The 17187-nt window shown below is 42.1% G+C and overlaps 1 protein-coding gene across 3 annotated transcripts in view; it reads right to left on the bottom strand.

The window, feature by feature from the left end:
- lzts2a (leucine zipper, putative tumor suppressor 2a) overlaps positions 1 to 17187 on the bottom strand; it is a 47682-nt gene that overhangs the window by 16852 nt on the left and 13643 nt on the right. Inside the window, exon 2 of one of the 3 annotated variants that reach the window (XM_022190106.2) lies at positions 9493 to 9607. The gene's annotated coding sequence lies outside the window, so the exon portion shown is untranslated. Of the gene's footprint in view, positions 1 to 4901; positions 5209 to 9492; positions 9608 to 17187 lie in introns of those variants that run through there. The other 2 variants (XM_051959788.1, XM_022190107.2) reach the window with 2 other exon arrangements.

Below are 17187 nucleotides of genomic sequence, written 5' to 3'. Positions count from 1 at the left end.
AAGATGAGAGCAACAGGTGGAAAGAATAAACTTGTCAGATCAGAGTCGGCACTGTGTGGACGAGGGCAAAAGTATCAGTGTGCGAGTGGTAATAGGAACCACTCATAAAAAAGGCCTCGCTCTGCTTTGATGGGCGGTCGCCGTTCACAAAAACAGTAGTCTGAGGTGCTCAAATACTTTCCAAAGTAAAGCAGGAGTGTGTTGTGAAGTTGAGTGCAGAAATATGCCACTTCGGTGCACAGAACCTGGGTGGGCTTGATTAATCCTGAAACCAGTGATCCCAGTGGATGGAGACAGAGAGGAAACCAACAGGCTAGGTGAGTCATATTAATCCTTGATGGCTGCTAAGAAAATAAAATCCACAAGTACAGACAAGGCAGCAGCACACTGACATGCACAATGCCTCAGCAAGGCAATCAGTCCACACCTAATCTCCTCTCCCATTTATTTGTCACGCATCTACTCCACAATAAAACTTCAAACAGCCAAGAAAATGGTATTATAATGAAGTCAGCCGACTCCACTGTAAAATGAGAGGAGTCTTTTAATGTTTTGCCAGAAGACCTGAGGTTATATTATGCCTCCATTCCAGCACAATGACTGTCTGTCTGAGTGGTGGCTCACTGTCACCTTCCCCCACATGGCTCGGCTTTAAGGTCTCACAGTGTGTGTGTATTGGAGATTGCTGAATGCATGCAAACTTTCTCAGTCCTCATTAACCCCTCGCCTCAGTGCCAAATCTCTTTTCACTCAGACCCAGAGAGATATTGTCCTCTTTGGCAAAGTAACATGGTAACTTTGAACAAAACTTGGTGCGTCCAGGCCGCCGCAGAGCTCTGACTTCATTAGAGCAGGTTTTCTGTGGCGAAACAAATGGAGAAATAAGGTTTTCTTTTTTAAAAAAAAAGTGAGACTGTGCAGGAGTAATTGGCAGCAGGTCCTCCCTTAGTCCAGCTTTTTTTCCCCCTCCTCTTCTTTTACAACCAACTTGTTGCTGTTGCAGACTTTAGCCTCTCCCTCTGTTTGGGAGAGTTGCCATGGCAGCGGAGGCCCACATTTTTCATGTGCAGGGCAAAATGAGATATAGAGACAGGAAGAGAGGGAAGAGGAAGGAGCAGAGAGAGTGAGTGAATGGGTGAATGAGTGAGTGTCTGACACTCTGACGGCGGACAGGTTGGCTCTTTAGCATCTCAAAGCATCTGGCCTCAATTCGGACATGAGAGTTGGCCGACTAAAGCCCGAAATCTTATACTTCGTAGTGCAGGGTTGAATCTATTGAAAATGTAAAATGTACACAATGGATTAGATCTATCAGACCATTTGTTGATCAGAAACAGTAACATCCTGGAGTCTGCGCTGATTTTCTAGCTGAATTTCCCATCGGGGGTTAATAAAGTCATTGTATTGTATTGTATTGATTAACAACCTTACAGGTAACATGTTTTCTCAACACAAGTATGGAAACAAAATAATGTAAGCGTTGAAATATTTCTAGTATCTACAGCCACATTTTTCTTTCCATTTTGAGTAACACTTGAGGGAACTTGGAAAAATGTTGCACATGTTGATTCAAGATTATTTTTTTGTAAAACAAATAATCAAAGAAATTCAACTTTATTTTTTTCTTTTTTATAATTTATGGCATTATAGCTGTGTCATACGGCACAAAATACATTGTAGATTTCTCTCTGCTTCTTGCATTTCTTGTGTTGCTTCCATAAAGGTGTAAAGTCAACAGTGAGATAAAAAGTGTGACATGGGCACACAAAAACTACTCAGAGGGTTAAGTATTAAATGCTGTAGGTCACATTTAATGGCACGACAGTCAGCTGACACTGGAGGAAACTGAGGTAACGGTATGTGAAAAAGGGGGAAGATGGCTGACGTTCCCGTTCCACTCCAAATCTGAGATTTTCCAGGAGGTTTTCCAGCCACTGAAAGTTATCCAGCGGTGGTCAGTGGTCAGACCCACAGACACTGGAAATACCGAGAATGCCAGTGGAGAGACACAGGGATTAATGTGGCCGGTGGACTACCGTTTGCCGGGATCAATGGCCGGTTCAAGCTTAACTCTTTCACTTAATACAGTACTCAAAGGGCGGCTAAGATTTCTGTTAACACGGCCTGACTTCTCATTGTCCCAGAGTAAAGTTTTCCCTCCTAAACCTCCCTTCCTCCCCCCCTGCTGCTTTGGCTGCATGAACACTGGAGCTCCATTGTTTCAGTTTAACAGAGGCCAGAGAGCAGAGAGAAAGGGCCTGTTATCTTACACTGAAAGCAACCACGCTTTGACTGACAACGTGACCCATAATGTCAGGCAGAACAAAGGCGGGGCAGTGACTTTTTATTATCAGAGGAGACTATTTCTCTACTAGCATCCTTCAGTGCGGAAAAGTAGGCCACGATATCTGAAACGGCTTAGGTTTTTTTTTCAGATTTCACTAAAAGTGCAGTGTCACAGCATTAGTGTGAAGTCACTGATCATAGCTGAGGTAAAAACACACACAATACCCCCCCCACACACACACACACACAGACACACACCAAGTGCTACTAAATACAGCAAGGCAAATGAGTTCCACAGCAGCTATTACATAAGCAACAACGCCTCAGTTTAACTGTGCCAGCCTCGATGTATAATTCACTTCCACTCATCTGTGAAAGTATCTGACATGGCAAAGACGCACACGAGCAGACGTACTGTCCGTGCCGCTGTAAACTTGAGAAAGACGGAGGGGCTGGTGGAGGAGGGGACAGACTGACGTGGAAAACACTCATTCAGCAAACTGAACCGAAGCCAGGCCGACTTCTAATCTCTCGCTGTCTCTGTCTTCCTGCGTTTCTGTCTCTCTCCCAGTGTTTTACCAATGCTCCTCAACCAGAGGCTTTACATAAACACCTGGCATGAGATTTAGTTCAACTGGATTGCTGAGGGAGAAAAAAAGAAAGAAGGAGCTGAGGATAGGAAGTCTGGATGGAGTTTGATAACATTTTTATCAAATCTGAATCCTTACAAATCCTTTATTGAATCTTTTTTAGTGAATGCGTGCTGTTTTTATTTGGTTCGTTGTCATATCTACACCCCAGAGACTCAGATTTCACCACGGATTTTGTCCTAGAGCTGCAAGGGAAAACAACATTTGCTCTGATACAGCTGCAGACATGAAAAACAACAATTCTTCTCTCATTCAGCAAATCTAAATGGATGCACCTAACATCACCTGAAGTCCTGCTACTCTGCTTCAGGTCACAGATCACAGTGTAACACCAGGACAATAGGTGGAACACTCAAGTTAGATTTCCTCTCCTGCAAATATCGAGTTTTACATTTATTTTACTGACTTTGGAACATTCAAATTCGCCATCTTCTTGTGACGAAGCGCATCGCTGACTTGGCATGGGGATTCTATACGTCACCAGTTTTTTTTCCTGTCTTTGCAGGTGCCTGTGGTGTGAAAATGCAACACAAGAGACCTCCTGAAAGAGCTTGTGAATGTTAAATTAGCTGAGGTATTTGTTGGCTGCGGAGTTTAACACGTCCAAGTGTTTTACCCAAATTGGAAGCAGATCCAAAATGGAACCAGCTATCCGAACTTGATTGGATCAAAGTGAAAGACATCCAGAGGAGAAAGAGAGCAAGAAAAGGCCTCACTACCTTACTATCTTTTCAGTTCTGTAAGCAAACCGGGAAGCATGAGTCAACACGGCTGGAAAGGGTTACGTATGTAACCTGTAACATGTGACACACGTTTACCTCATTTGTTTTGCTAAGAGCAGATGAGGTAAGCCACCGTCCCCACTCTCACTCCCCTCCAACTCAAATTAAACTTCACGCATTTATAGTAGGAGTGAAACGTCACTCCCAAACTCTGCCAAAATATCCCGTCTGGGTAATTACAGTCTTCTCCCAGTGTGCCCTCAAATGAAACCTTCATACGATTGGGTCAAACAGACAGATACTACAAAGAGCTGAGAGAACGGACGGCCCTTCGTCTATAAACGGTGCTGCTGACACATCACTCTCGGGCCAAAACAAACTTGATGAGAAACTACAATATGTGGCCCAAGGCACACAAGGAGTCTTATAATTACACGCATAGGGAAGACATAAGAGGAGCAAGCCTCTGTTTCCCAGAGTGCTTCGTCATCAAAAGAAACACAAAGATTCCCTTTGAGTCCTGCAGGATGAAAACATGCTTTGCACGGATCACACTTCTGAGATGCAGTCCAAATCGACTGCTTTGGTGGAAGTGCATATGCTGCCTCATGCTCTTTCTTCGCTTCAATGTGAGTGTGTTCAGACAGATTGAATAACACCCTCCTCCTTCTCCTCCTCCTCCTTTAGGCCAACTGTCCAGAGGGTGGAACAGCTTTTCTAAAGGCTGAAATTTCCAATCAATACCTCAACAGTCTGTAATGAGGAGATTACCCCGGGTCGGGATTAGAAATACTTGGGCTCAGACACCTCCAAAAACTCATCATTTGATCCTAACAAATCCATGGTTCTGTTTGCTCCTGAACAAAACTCTTCACAAAACTCAGAGAACTGACCACAAGCTAGTGCCAGTCAGCTCAATCAGCCAGTCACCTTAAATCTACCAGGTAGCCTTATCTGATCATTGAGATTTCAGAAGTCATCACCAACTTTGTCACTAAACTAGTTCCCAGTCTGACTAAAATCTATGTTCCTGTGTCAAAGAGTCATCTCTAACATCTGACACCCTCATAAATGGTTTCACACTCACTCAAGGTGAATGTAAAGTTTCAAGCAAATTTGTATCCATGCAAATGAAGCCAAAGCGGAGAAGAAAGCAGGCTAAAGGGGAGCCTGACTTTGGAGAATCTAAGACACATGCACTCATATTTCACTTATCCAGACACATCCAACAACACACACTCACCCCAGTGAGAGCACTGCATCGCTGCCTCCACTTGTCTCTCTTGGAAAAAAAAAAAAAAAGAAATTTCAAAGATCACTCCGTTCTCCTCAGATTGTCCTCCTCTCTTCACTCCCTTCTTGTCTTATCTCTTCCCTACAACATTCCAGCTTCCTGCCGTTGCCTCTGCAGACTTCATATCCCGACACGAGGACTTTCAAATGGAAGCCCCCTTATTTTCCTGTCCTCTCCTCCTCCTCTCTCTTCTCACTTCACTCCACTGTTCCTCTTCTCAGTTTTCCTTCCCTGCTGTCTGCCTTAGCACCGCCTCCCACTCCTCCTCCTTATCCCTCCCTCCCCTCTCCCACTGTTTTTTTGGTCAGCCAGCCCCTCTGCCTCCAGTTTCCTTCTTTTAGCAGCCACACTACTCTCCTCTGCTGCTCTCTCTCTCTCTCTCTCTCCTCCCCCTTCTCTTTTTAGATTCATCCACCCCTTCTCTTTCACACATATCCTCCGCATCAACACAATCCTGCGTCGGATTTAACATTTATGGAAATTTTTTGTTACTATTTCTGCACATCGGACGGGCGTGCAGGCAGAACGTGCCCACGGGCGTCAGGGGAACACCTCCTTCCCAAACAGCTCTCAACATCTACCCTTCAGGCCAAACAACAATGAAGTTACACCCAATTGTGTAATTATTAAACAACATTGAATACATCAAGAACTGCGGCTGCAACAAACAGAGAAAGGGGGTGTGTCCATGAACTCAAAAGGGGTAAATTACATAACATGTTTCTACACATCTTTGTGTACACTGCTCTTGTGCACATGAAGGTGAGTTTTATTCAGCAGGCGATGGAAAGAAAGAATCAGTGGAACGTCGAATCACATAGACTTCTGTGTGTGGAGTGATGTGTTGGAGGTGAAATGAAAAAGAAAGAGCGGCATAGTGCAGCAATATTAAGGCTGCAGATAAAGATTGTTTTCATTGTCAGTGAGTGATTATTTGTACAACTGATTATATGTTTAGTATGTTGGAGTGGAGCTTTCTAGCTTGTGATTCCTTTAGATGAAGCGAAAGCTACTTGTGACCTCTTAGCCTCAGTGTGTGTCCATGAATTTTTGATTTGGACAGAAAACTCCAACCTGAAATATCTCAAAAATTACATTTTCATTCAGTTTTGTACTCAATATGCAGAGAAAATGAATCTTAATATCTTTGGTGGTCCCCTAATTTCTCTTTCTGACACCATGTGTGTTTTTATGTGAGCGTTCAGTGCAAATTTCCCTGTTAATCTAAGATGGTGAAACGGTAAACACAGCCTCTATACGTTTCCATTTTAGCATCAGAGCACCACTGTCCAGCCTCACAGAGCCACCAGCAAGCAGCTAAACTGTTGATTTATTTTTCCATCAGTTCATCACTTAATCAATAATTAATCAACTAACTGTTACAGCACTAATTAATTTACAGATCACACACTGCTGTGTTGTGTGGGACACGACACTTACCGCTCTTGGTTTATTGTTGTGTGCTGCTATGGAAAACCAGCAGGAGGACTGAGTAATGCTGCAGAAGTGTGTGTGTGTGTCAGTGTGTGTGTTCTCGCTCTCTCCTTACTGGAACTTCTCTGTACCTCCCTCTGAGTCCCACGGTGCTACAGCAACAGAGAAGTGAGTTCACTTGTGCTCTCTGACTTGGCACTTTACTGCCATTAACACAGCCCACCTCTCCAGGCTGAAAATACACACCAGAAAGCTTTTCAGTCTTTTATATGTGTGTATGTGTGTATGTGTGTAACGCTGAGTTGGTGTGTGTGTGTGAGTCAGCAGGAGTTTCTGTTTCAGCCTCCAAACAGGTAATAATAACCCACACATTGAGTGCATCAGCTCAGTGTAACATGTTAAATTGATACGGTTTCTTTGAAGCGGGGTCGCATGAGGTTCTGATGCAGAGTCGACTGCAGTCAGCATGACCCCAGTTTGGAGAAGCAGACTGGAGAACCGGCACAGGAGGAAAGAAGCGTACTGCTGTGGAAGGGGTCTGCAACAGAAACTCACAAAATAATACAAACCAACTGATCAATCAAGGCAGTAGCAGACCAGCAGCTCCTGCTCTATACAAGGTAAAATTACTACTTTTGTCAATAGAGTCTGGTAGCTTTGAAGAGGGCACAGAGCAAAATAAAACCTTCACTTCATGGATGGAGAGGGCAGTCTAACAAAGAGGTAAAGCAGTGAAAATATTGTAAATATAACATGTGCTTAAGCTCAGTAGGGTCTTTTTTTATGTTTTGCTGCCGACCCCTCTATAGCTGTTCATTGTTCTTAGTTTACATGCTGGTCCTCCTGCCTGCTTCTACAAACTGGAGGTGTGCCAACTGTGATCTACTGCAGGTAATACACTTTCCATGGTCAAGTACATCACACAAACACAGTTGGAAGAAATCGAAACTACCCTAAACCTAAACTGACGGTGTTTTGTTTTTCTACAACTTCTATTGTAGGCTCAGTGGGTAGAGAGGCCGTCTTGGAAGGGTGCCGGTTCGATCTTCGGTCCGTCGTGCTCATGTCGCCTTGCATGGCAGCTTCCGCCATCAGTGTGTGAATGTGTGTGTGAATTGGTGAATGTGATGTATCTTGTAAAGCGCTTTGGGTACCTTGCAGGTATAGTAAAGCGCTATATAAATACAGACCATTTACCATTTATTGCAATATGAAAAAATACTGTATTTTTCACCAGAAAGCTAAAATAACAAGGAAAGCACAAAACGCGAAGGCTGCTCAGTTGTTGTATCATTTCCGATGGATATGCCCGGATATGTTTGTAGCAGAGGATTTGTAGTAGGATTGCAATCATGTGATCGTCAACAGGCAGCTGATGTAGTGTTCATTTTTTGTCATAGTTACAGTGACGCCGTGCCACTATCTCGCAATGATACAGAAATCTTCAACAAATCCATGGATCCATCCCCACTAAAGTCTAAGCAGGTGGTCCCTGTGTCATTTCTGACCTTCCCTGAAAATTTCATCGAAATCTGTTATTTTGTTTTTGAGTAATGCTGCGCTCAGACAATAAACGGCAATCGTCACATAACTCTGCTGTGTTCCTTGGTGAAGTAACTATTTGGAAAGAATTTATTATTCTAGAATTTCTGGGATGACTTTGTAGGGATTTGCATCTGCATAAAAGTTAAAAAAAAAGTAATGTGAGAGCTCTCTTATATGGTATAAGACTGGCAAAAGTATTTAAAATGTTTTTTCTTCCTTCAGACGGCATTCAGATCTGGCTTTGAACTTGTGTGGCAGAATTTATGGTGATTTATTAACTAGTCCAACAAATTAGCCAGAGACTATGTGTTTGTGGTCAACGTCATGCATCCTGTAGTCGAAATATGCATTTCATTTTGCCATCAAATCTTTCTTTTCAGGGATTTTCACCCATTCCTAGCTCATTTTACACACTGGATGTCAACAAACTTAGCATCTTATATAAACCATTTGCACTAACTATATTGTGAAAGACAAGCTGTGTTTGAACAGAGCAGAGAGAAGACAGGTATGGAAACTAATTAAAAATCAAAGTAGTAAATAACCAGCTTTCTGTTTCGTCATACCCCTTTAACATTCCATGTAGTCATTTTATCCCTCGATAATGTAAAGACGTAGATTAATGCTGCTTTAACTTGCAAGAAACGTATCAACAACAATAAAGCACTGAGTCTGACTTAAACTAAATCCTTTGTATTTTGAAAGTGACCTTCCAACACAGGTGGTGAGCAGAGCTGTGGGACAGATAATGAAGGAAGGGGACAGCTGGGCTGGGACGGGCTGAGCTGGACTGGAGGAAAACGAAGTGCAGAGGAGACAGCAGAATGTAATGGATACGGAGGAAAGGAGAGGAGAAGACAGCTGCTGCTGTGTTGACCACACATTATTATCACTCCACACATCTCACAAACTCTGCCCTTTACTGCGAGGCCCTGAGCTGATAGAAATGATAAGGTGATAATGTCAGGATACAGAGTTGTGTGACTGCTGGTAACCGAAAAACAACAAACATCGTCGCAGGCTGACATAACTCTTACTGTTTTATATTAAGGTTTCAGGGAAAAAAAGATGCACTGCAGAGAAAAATTGTGTTTTCTGGTCAAGATGATTTGATTTGCGACAGATGTAAACAGACACACCTTCCTCGCCTTATGTCGCCCGGCTGCCATATGGAACAATATGGACTCAGCCACAAATTTATGACCTCTTGACCCTTCGTCCCCTCCTCCCTCTGTGTCACACACTCCCACCGCTATCCATCTCCAAACCTAATCCCTAACCAGACACTTCAAAGAGGCCGAGACCCCTAACTCCAAAAAAGTGCGTCTGTGTGACAAAGTGACCACAGCAGGTCACTCTAAACTGAGCCTAAATCAAGTCAGGCTATTGATCAGCATGTAGCTCCCTACAAGATGGGAGGTAAAATAAACCAAACTGCAACAGAGAACGAGAAAGAGAGAAGGAATGAGAGCGGTAGGAGGAGAGGGGGATGCCTGAGTCAGCGAATACTGAAGGCCAACGTCATCAGAGAAGGCTTTTGTTTTTTGGTGTGGTTCTTTACCTCAGTGTGTCGCCCAGTTTACTCCTCCTGGAGGTCTGAAGGAAACAAGGAAACAGCAGAGAGATCTCATCCCAGGACCTCGCTGCTCTCTGGGCCACTTCCTCTGCACTCTGCCCTGAGGGGAAACACAGAGCATTCATGTTACCACGTAAAATCAAAATTACACAGACTTTCGCAGCATTTAAAATGCATTGAACCGACCATAAATGTCTGCAAATGCTCTGCCTTGCACACCAATTACTGTCTGTCTGCCATTTGATGCTGGGTTTTTGATGCAGCATATTGAGTTAACCCTCTGAATCCCAAACATTTGTCAGCGTTTTGTTTTGTTTTTTGCTCATTTCAAATTTTCACTTTCTGTGAGCTCATTTTTCATAGCACTTGTTGAAAATACAGTTAATGAAGCTACAAAGAGATCTAAAGTGACTTTCAAGTTATTATTATTTTTTGGTTTTCTGGGCACAACTTTACCATTTCATTGACTAAACCAGCTGTATGCTACTTGCACTATACACTACCATTCACAAGTTTGGGGACACCCAGGCAACTTCATGTTTTCCATTAAAACTCACACTTTAATTCCTATGGTAACATAATTGCCCCAGGGCTTTCTAATCATCAGTTAGCTAACACAGTGTAGCATTAGAACACAGGAGTGATGGTTGCTGGAAATGTTCCTCTGTACCTCTATGTAGCTATTCCATTAAAAATCAGCCATTTCCAGCTAGAATAGTCATTTACTACATCAACAATGTCCAGACTGTATTTCTGATTAATTTAATGGTATGCTCACTGAAAAAACACTGCTTTTCCTTCAAAAATAAGGACATTTCTAAGTGACCGCTAACTTTTGAAAGGTAGTCTATGTGGTAGGTATAATTACTGCAAAGCCACCTTTGCTGGCATTTATATTGTTCTAAATTTTAATAAGAATGCTTACATCCTAACATATCACTTTTTAACAGTTATTTTTGCTTAAAAGTGTATAAATATTGTGTGTAAATATTCTAAGATAACAGTTTAGATAGGTGTATTAATAGCACTGTCCTGTATAACGTACAAGTATATTTGACTATAAGTACTATTTTGTATTCCACTAAGTTAATGTGTCACTTAGATGTTATCTCATGTAGTGTAAAACAATTTCAACCTTATTCTTTCAGCTCTGACCCCAGAGGTGTTACATGGTCTTGGGAGCAAATAAAGAAGAAATTTAAAAACATCCTTCACACTGGTAAGACGGCTTACTTCCAAATCTTAGGAGGTCAACAAGTACAAGGCTTTGGTGCTTTAATCATTCTCTGTTTTAGGATTATATCACTGTTAAAAGCCATGCAGAACAATGAAATGGCTTAGGCTCTGAAAACTGCTGCCCTCTTAGGAGACAGCACATCCATCCACTGAGCTCCACTGGACCTTCTAGAGAAGGTGTCCATTGTCCATGAGAGCTGACTGGTAATTTGGTAGCGCTGTTATAAACTCAGGGTTAAACCTGCAGCTACCTTACTAACGCCAAATCCTGCATCACAGCACAAACCTCTGTCCAGGAACTGAAAACATCAGCTCTTTTCTCAAGTCTGTGCACTTTTATCTTCTTTTACTAACAATGCATCTCCATCCAACCTGTCCCTATTTTTTTTTAATTTACACTTTTTAATCTTCTGATCTCACCCCTTCTCTCTCTTTACCTCCTCCACACCACCACTCTCTAAGCCGATGAGGTAATCAGTCAGCTTGTTACTGTCTGATAAGTGATACGACTATTGATTTTGGCCCCGGTGTCCCAGCGCAGGGGTCAGTCGTGCCACATCGGCCAGCTCCCTGGCTGAGCTTCAGAGCTGCTTTCAGGAACCACGGACAGATGCTGACTGGGTTCTTTCACAGCTATTGTCGCAAACAGAGAGACGGTAAGAAAAGGGACAGACAGTCTGACGGATCTTCAACACAAACCGAGTCACCTGGAGTTTGATGTTGTGTTTTGGCTGAAAAGAAAATGAGCAATCCGGGTCTAACTTTGATCAAAAATGGATGAAAGCATCATATGTCACATGAATGTGAGGTATACGTGTCTAAATTTTAATAAAATTGTCCCCAGATTACAAGGTAGAGTGTATCGAATCTCCTGTCCAGCACAAAAGCAATCATCACTCGCACTACAGAAAGCAACGCATAATTTAATTTACATCAATGCAATTCCTTTTATTCTGACATATGGCACCAAAATGACTAATTAACATTTTGATTTCCTTATGATTTTTAGGTAGCTGAAGCTCAAATATTAACAATATGGAGCAAACATGAAATTAAATCTTTTGTCACTCTGTGTCTGTCAACAGTGGATCTGGCAAAAGCATGAATGATTTCTATGAAATCTAGATGTCGGTTAGGCTTTAGGCCAAGGTACGACTGATTAAAGGGGCAATCAGGTTCTGGGATTTCTGCCATTAGATGATTATTGTTTTTCAGCCATTCGAGACCTGCTTTGATGGCCACGTGCCTTGTAGTTGTTACTGTGAACGCCAGGAAGCAAAAAAAGGTTAGGTTTACTCAGTCGTCCACCCTCTTTAACCTGATGTGATTCTACAGAAACGCTTCTGCATGCACGGCTGAAAACAAGTACAGATTATTAGAAACGGCACTTTGCAAATGCAGGCATTTGAACTGTACTGGATGCACATAAACGTTGTGCACACATAGGTACTGTCTGCCTTTTCATTTTCATACAATCCATTGCAAGGCCAAAAGACATGACCTGTGATGCTGCAATGATCTCTGCTGCACTCAGAGCTCATGGACACACACACACACACCCTCTATACACTGCAATCAGCAGATGAGATCTCACTCTGCATTATGGGCTGATGTAAACCAATGACCGCAGATTAGACGGAGATTATGAAGCCTTTAGATCACCCGTAGATAGATAACATGGCAACAGCAGCATATGCCCTCACTGCAGGGAGGACACTTTGTCAGGACAATGACACCGCGATTCAGGGTTGCTCTCCCGCGGGGTGCCGCAGTATTAACTGCTGCAGAGGGTGTTATTGAGGTTGTGCTGCTCGTGTGAATCGTTTGTTAATCACGGCTCTTCCGGTGTGACAGCTATTGGGTTACTCCAGGTTTCCGCTGTGCCTCCTCATTTCGGTGAGCTACAGTATGGCGCGCTGATGATGATGATGAGGAGGGAGGAGGGAGAACTAGCTGCCGTCACGCAGGAGGCGTGGCGAAATCTGTGCCAAGGTGACTCTTGCAGAATGAAATGAGAGAGAGAGAGAAAATTGTTCAGCTCAGTCCAGAAACACACACATTAGACAGATCTGAGGGCAGCAACAATTCAGGAAGTTATATGTCATTTTACATTGCATTAACCATAGGATTATGGCATTATTGTGATTTGTTGTGATCTTTCAAAGTAAATTAATTTGGTGTGGTGTTTATAAAGAGTCATCTTCATTTTCCTGGGTCATACTTGACATTTTTAAGAGTCTAACCAACTGTACAAAACCCACAGATGTTAAATTTACAATGACCAGGAAGTTTACAAGTGTATTTTCTTGAAATCACATGAATTACATTTATAAATGTATAAAAATTGCTGCAATTTTTATTTTCTTTTGACTCAGTAATAGCCCCATAGATGAGAATGTCTGTTTTTGTCTAAACAAGTGAATTATGTACCACATAAATCACAATACTACATGACAATAATGCAAAAACTCAGTAAAAATGATATTTCCCTACAGCTAATCTTGCTCATTATTTGCATCATTGCCCATATTAATCATAATACAGGACTGAAACAAATAACTAGAAATGTATCACTAGAAAATGTTATCTTCATTCACCTTGTGTTCTCAGTAAGATTGTAACATGACTATTTTGAGGATTCTGGACCGCTGGGGAGACATTTTTTGGAGTGACTTAAATAATATTCAAGTAAATACTAACTAGATAATGTATTAGTAGTAGGTCTGAGACAATGTGACATTTTAAATTCAATATAAACGAAAAAATCTGGATAATTTTCTATCATTTCACAGTATTATTATCATTGTTGCCCATCTTCAGACATATCTATGCAATAATGGAGCTGACAAGTCAACAGAAAAGTCACACCAGAACAGAATCAATGGGAATAGTAAAACACTTGAGCAGCCAGGTAATGCAATTTCTATGTATGTCTCTTTCTATTCACGCTGTCATTAACCGAACACTCATATCATAGTCGGTGCCCGGCACTCCGCCGGCTGCCGCTGTCGTTTTTCCAAGAAAGTGGAAAGCTGCTTTGTTGCCATAATATGCCCTGTGTGATGCTTGGCCCACTTTCCAGCCTGCTTTCATTGTGTAAGCACACATACATAAAACATGATTTGCTGCCTCAATTTCTGACTTTTATTCAGCTGGGATTTGGTGGCAGACAACATCAGAGCCATGAAAAGCAGAGTGGAGCAGCGAAGAAATGCAACTCTCCCTCTGATCCTTTGAGCGAGGGAGGAAGAGGGAGAGAGAGAGAGAAAGAGTTGGCGACGTTACAGAGAGCAAGGTTTAATCACTGACCTCCAGACTTACAACTGAAGACAAATGGGCATGATTAATGAGGGCCGTTCATCTTATAGGTTAGGGGGAAAAAACGGTAGGAACTGTGTTTGCCCGTGCTGCTCTGATGGGTCTATCTGCTGTATATATTAAACTCCAGTCTTGTTACTTTGCACTTCACTTTCTGATCAAGGAGCTCGGGTCAGACTCAGCGTAAATCCAACACTGTTCACTAGAGGGCAGCCTGTCTGAGTGCTGCAGCTCTAATAGTGACTGTTCTCATAAAGCTGATGTGACACTGCTGTTGTTCTGGATAAACCTATTTTTATACCTCTTGTAAACAACTGGATCTTCCTGCTTTGGTTTAATTATTTGATTAAATCATGTGTTTCCCCTTCATCCAGCCTTTTACTTTGAAGAGAAGCAGGAACCGAGACCAGAGGATGGCGGCGGAAGAAGTATTGAGATCTTTTACTGAACCCTATAAGCCCCAAACAGACTTTTAGTGTTTCTGCTCCTGTCATATTCTTTACTCACTGTCGGGCTCGTTTTGAACTACAGTATAAAGTCCTGCACATCTACGGAAACAGCACAACCACTGAGTCACTAATGACTTCACTGACATTACTTTTCTTTTTTTCACAAAAGCTTGTTTAGTGCAAATGATTTATTTTTTGGCAATTTTGAAATGAGACCCATAGAATAAAATGATTTTCATGTCATATCATGATTTTAGGCTCATAGTTGATCGTGTTTCTGACAGAATGGCACATTGAGTAGATCGCGGAACACCAGAAAATTGAAAATCTGTCGATTCTTTCCATCTTCATAGTTTCTGGCTGCGATTAAAGGTGTAATTCTGACGATTTTTAAAAAAGTAACAAGCCTTCCAATTGATTTGGTGAGTTTAGGGCATTCACAGTATCAAATATTATTTACACATTAGTCCGAAAATTCTATATTACATCTAAGCATCCTGTGTTTCAGTTAAAAAAGAAAAGGATTATGAGCAAATATCAAAAGTAACCACTGTGCAGAAAAATATAATATGATTATATATCACATCATGAGAATTGTTCGTACTGATGCAGCATGTAGCATTCTGCTTGAGGTGGAGCTAGTTTATCTACTTTAAATACAGACTGTGATTTAATTGTTCAGACCAGCCATTCCCAACCCATGAGAGGTGGAAAGAAGAAACACAAAGATCTGCTGCACAAATCTGTATTCATTTTTTAAAACTTTGCTCTACTCTTTGCTTCAACTGCAGGAAAAAAAAAAAAATCACATTTTTTTTTTATCTCTTTGGGTGTTGAAAGGTTATTCAAATGAAACCATCCAAGAAGCTTAGAGGGAAAACCACTCAAGTGAAATGTGACCAGAATCCCCAAACAGAGAGAACTTTTTGCAAAGGTCACGAGCCAAAACGGTTGGAAAGTCTTTATTTAATCAGTTTGTGTGCGTGTGTGTGGCATAAAAAGTAAATACTACTTAGGTAAAAGTACAAGATTTACTTATGAAACGTAAGGAAGCTGAGGAATAACACAATTTGAAATGGAAAAACGAATTATATCAGTAATATTTAGCTACCGTCCACCGTCCCCAGAGGAGAATGACCTCATCATGTACAGTACTCAATCCTCCCTGAAGTCTAACGGCTAATTGATACACTCCTGTCCAGCTCTCATTTCTTGACCTCTCTCTGCCCTGTAATGTTCCTGTAAGATCTTAAGTCGTCTTCCTTGGTGGCCAGATTAGATGAGCTGACATGAGATTGTGATGGGGGGGATAACGGCAGCAGCAGCAGCAGCAGCAGCGGTGGGTAAAGCCTATCTCTGTAACCGATCTTAAGAGCAGCAGCTGATGCTCGGCCACAGCTGCACACAATCAACCTCTACTATGAAAATCTCCCTACAAAATAAAAAAAAGCGATGAGCTTGCACGTTCGCAGACAGCTGATAACTAATGAGGGTGCTCTGTGGGGAGACAGCGAGACGTGGGCAGGAGGAGCGAAAGGTGATCGCGGCGAGGAAATAAAGTGGGCTGGGGAAAATTACCGAATGAGAAACAAAGACTGTAGGAACATTTTCATTTTCCTCTTTCAGCGTTTCAACCGCAGCGTGAGCCAAAAAGCTTTGTCTTGGCTTTTGTCTTTTTCCAGCTCTGTCAGCTTGCCACAGTTGTTGTAACAATTTGTCTGTCTGGAGGATGTGGATCATCGCTTTTCATTCACTCACTTTGTCTTCCCTCTTATTATTCTCTGCCCTCAGCTCCTTTCCTATTATTTCAAACATATTTCTATGCACAGATCTCTCCTTTCGCAACTCAAAAGCAGTGGTGAGCATGGAAAAGTTGCTGCAGGGCAACGAGGGATCTGGACATATTCCACAGAAACACACTCAAGCACCTGTCGGCATCTGGTTGCATTTGATCTGCGCATTAACCTGAAATGCAGAGAATGCTGAAATGCAAACAGCATGGGAGCTGCTGCTGCTGCCATGCTGGCTGCAGGAAACGGAAAGATTTTCGTGTTAAAAATAAAACTTGAAGGAAAAAAGAGATGTTTTCCTTGCTCTGACTCCACAGTATGAGGCAAGACTGAAAATGCACAAGTGAGTATATATTGTCAGAGTCTCTAGAGACGCCTGCACACGTGCGTGCAGTGAATGCTTGCGTTTATGCACGTTCATGAATGTATGTCCTCTGCCACGGCCACAGCAAGTGTGTTATTGGAACGGGGTGAGCCGGGGGCAGGAACAGCAGAAACAAACGAGGTCCTGTGCGACCCAGAGACTGTTCCATGAATCATCCAGGAACTCATACAGTAGCCAGCCCTCAGCTCAATGTTAATATCTTCCCATGCAACGTTTCCCACAATCGGATGATTAAAAAAAAAAAAAAAAAAGATTACATTTGGTTTTACAACAAATCTGCAGACAAATACGAGTGACCAGTGTTAAAAAATGTAAGAAAATAAGAGCTGTTTTTGTGTAATTGAACCAAAAAAGCCTGAAAATGAAACCAGTATTACCCAGAAACAGCACTGCTACTGCAAAAAGATGGGGAAAAAACACAAACTAAACTGAAGATGCAAGCAGCATTGAGCAGGTCTTCGCATCCCTGCTGGTCAGCAAATCCAAGCATGTCAACCAGGTG

Source organism: Acanthochromis polyacanthus, chromosome 15, assembly GCF_021347895.1.
Source record: "Acanthochromis polyacanthus isolate Apoly-LR-REF ecotype Palm Island chromosome 15, KAUST_Apoly_ChrSc, whole genome shotgun sequence".
In the NCBI taxonomy this organism is placed as follows: domain Eukaryota; kingdom Metazoa; phylum Chordata; class Actinopteri; family Pomacentridae; genus Acanthochromis; species Acanthochromis polyacanthus.
Note: the sequence above shows the minus strand (reverse complement) of the source record. Positions and strands in the feature narration are given on the sequence as shown.